This window comes from Xyrauchen texanus, chromosome 17 (assembly GCF_025860055.1).
Source record: "Xyrauchen texanus isolate HMW12.3.18 chromosome 17, RBS_HiC_50CHRs, whole genome shotgun sequence".
Taxonomy (NCBI): domain Eukaryota; kingdom Metazoa; phylum Chordata; class Actinopteri; order Cypriniformes; family Catostomidae; genus Xyrauchen; species Xyrauchen texanus.
Window position 1 is genome coordinate 29,801,252 of NC_068292.1, and position 3,697 is coordinate 29,804,948.

The following is a 3,697-nucleotide window of genomic DNA, read 5'->3' on the forward strand; positions in this document are numbered from 1 at the left end:
AGCTTGAATCAGTCGGCCCATTCTCCTCTGACCTCTAGCATCAACAAGGCATTTTCGCCCACAGGACTGCCACATACTGGATGTTTTTCCCTTTTCACACCATTCTTTGTAAACCCTAGAAATGGTTGTGCGTGAAAATGCCAGTAACTGAGCAGATTGTGAAATACTCAGACCGCCCGCCTGGCACCAACAACCATGCCACGCTCAAAATTGCTTAAATCACCTTTCTTTCCCATTCTGACATTCAGTTTGGAGTTCAGGAGATTGTCTTGACCAGGACCACACCCCTAAATGCATTGAAGCAACTGCCATGTGATTGGTTGATTAGATAATTGCATTAATGAGAAATTGAACAGGTGTTCCTAATAATCCTTTAGGTGAGTGTATATTAATATTAGTGGTGATAGTATCAATGATAATATTTATAATGATAATTCATGACAGTAATAGGAGCATTAGCTCTAGCAATCTATAATAATAAAATAACGATACATTTAGGTCAGTCAATAATGTCACCGTACCTGCTCTAAACTCTAGGTCAGGGGGCTGATCCACAACTGCCAGTGAGCACAACCCACAGACAACTCCACCCCCCTCCCCACACAGACACCGACACCTCTCCTCTATTCAATAATCCGATTCCCCCTCACCGCCGCCAGCGACACCCAACCCCCGTAGTTAAGCTTCTAGGCTCCATTGAGGTTTCCTCTAAAAAGTACGCCGGGGCACCATAACAGGCACCTCCAAACCAAGCTCCCTTAGTTTGTTTGTGACTTGACATAACCAAATGTTATGGGTGGTTGGGCCTCTTCCCCCCTGTACAGTAATACTCAGAGATTATTCATTATTTGTTTGTAAACGTGTGGTTGGGAGAATGCGTTGGTCCGGTTCCAGGTTATTGATTTATATGAAGATGAGATTACATTCAAAATTTATTTTGCCGCACGCCCAAATGGGTTGCGGCAAAATAACATTTTCAAAAAATGAGCAGTTTCCTCAGCCCCTGGGCTCTACTTCCGGTCTCCCCGGCCGTTGTTATCATGACTGCCGGCCACCAGCTCTCATTGGCAGGTACAGCGCCCTGGAACCAGATCTCCTGCTTCCACGCTCCCAGCCGTGGCACAACCCCGCCCCGACGGTCTCCATGGGCCACGAGGATGAAATTCTTCCTCCCCGTCCCAGGCTGTTCCGGGAGCGGTCACAAGGAGCAAGATAAGTGCTTCGATGTCCCTAAACTCAGCACCCCAGGCTCCGCCCCGTCACTCCGCCCCGCCTGCCAGTACGTCTGATGCTATAGTCCCCTTGGTCCCTCTCGCTCGGAGCCTGTCCCTCCAGCAAAGATGAAGAAGGGGTTTTACAGCCCCTACTTCATCGTACCCAAAAAAAGGCGGCGGGTTGCGGCCAATCCTCGACCTACGAGTTCTGAACCGGGCTCTGCACAGACTCCCGTTCAAGGTGCTCACGCAGAGACACATTCTAGCGAGCGTCTGGCATCTGGATTGGTTCGCGGCGGTAGACCTGAAGGACGCGTACTTTCATGTCTCGATCCTTCCTCGACACAGACCCTTTCTCCGGTTTGCCTTCGAGGGTCAGGCATATCAGTACAAAGTCCTCCCCTTTGGCCTGTCCCTGTCCCCTCGCGCCTTCACGAAGGTCGCAGAGACAGCCCTTGCCCCACTGAGGGAAGCGGGCGTCCGCATCCTCAACTAACTCGATGACTGGCTAATATTAGCTCACTCGTGGGACATGTTGTATGTTTTTTTTTGTGTGTGTGATTGTTTTATTTTTGTTAAAAAAGCCTAACCAGGGACTGGGGCTGCAAATTAGCCTTTAGCTAGAAGCCTGTATGTGGAGCATCAGTTGCTTGAAATTATAGCACTGTTTCGGCATTGTCCCTGTTAAATAAACAAATAAATAAAATGTGATGCATTTTCCTCAAAAGTGTTTCCCCGTTGTTAAACTGCGTCTTCCTTGGGCAGAGGCCTCTCTGTCCCCGGTCACCATGTTTGTAATAACTCCTCCAGGGTAATCTACCATGGGATCCCTCCACATGACGTGCTTCCGACTGGACTCGGTAAGACCATGTGATGTATTCCCACTCTAGAGCCCAACTCCGGGTGGGGTGTGGTCTCAGCGGTGTCCTCCTCTTTGGAGGAACACCCCCCAATGTGGAACAAAAAAAGTTAGATGGCCCCCAGCTGAACGATTTTGGGAAAAAAAGAGAAGAGGCTGCGGCTCAGCCGGTCCTTATTTTTGGAGCAATCATCTTGTCCCCGAGGTGCAGGGGACCGTTTGACGCCTACGAGTGCATTGTGGGTAGTTACATGACGGCCTGGTGCGCTGGCTACGAGGCACACAGAGCTCTGCCTGTCTTGCACCGCCAGTCCACATAACACAGTTCAGTAGTTGTGCTATTTTCCATAGGGACCCCTAGTGTCACTACACTCATTTTGGCACTGATTCACTTGCATTGTATGGCCCTACAGTGCTGAAATATTCTTGTAAAAAATTTTTATTTGTGTTCTGTAGAAAGTCATACACATCTGGGATGCTAGGAGAGTGAGTAAATCAAGAGAGAATTTTCCTTTTTGGGTGAGCTATTCCTTTAAAATGGAATATGTATAGCTATACTAGAAGCATCAAACAATCGGTAGTTTCAAAAGCCTACAACATACAGGTACTTGGCTATATACTCTTGTGTAGTGTAAGGGGGCATACCACAGACCCAGAAAGTCTGTCCTTACATTTAAATGAATTTAAGCTATTAACATAATTTGTAATAAACAAATTATTAAATAAAAATCTGCATCAAATTAGAAAGACAAAAAAAAAAAAAAAACTTTAAAAGTGGGCTTAGATTTTACCGCCACTGTATATCTTAAGAAAGCTAAAAGATAGAATGAGTATATATAATGGCATGGCATTTTTTAACCCTCATGTTGTCTTCCAGTCATTTTGACCTGAAGATGATATTCTTTGGCCTGAAAATAATAATTACTGTTATCCTATTGGACTAAAACTTTGTGACTTTGTTCACACAGGGTATGAAAATGTCCCCAAAAAAAAAAAAAAAAAAAAAAAAACAATTATACATATATATTTTAAGATTTTGCGTGGGTTTTTTGTTTGTTTCTCTTTTACACTTTTGGTGTTCCCGGCCAAACATGACCGGCATATATAAAACTTTCATTATGCTATGTTATTACCAAATATTGTATTAGATATTTTTGTCAACTTGTTTCTTTCAACTAGCACAGGTTTTGTATTTCTTTTTGGAACTTACCGATTATAGGCCTCATTAACCTGAGCATATGCACTGCATTATTTGTGGATAATTTTGGCAATATTAAATAAAATATGAAAACATGCTGTGCTATTTATCACACTAGTGTGCTTTCATTTTTAACCAGGAAGTTTGTTTTGAATTGCTTTTATATTGTACAAAATGGTGCAACGTAACACTTGTGGTGTTCCCGGTCAAAAATGACTGGCCATTGAAAATGAATGGAGGAGATCAAAAATAAGAGAACAAACTTTCTTTGCTCCACAGTGAGCCCTCTCCAATATAATCTGTCTTTTGTGATCTTTCTTTCATCACACCTGTCAGACAAAATATTATGACAGTGTGTTTTGGAATTTTCATTCTCTCACAAAGCAGAACAATAGACTTTTTTTTTCCCACTATCAGGCCAGTGTG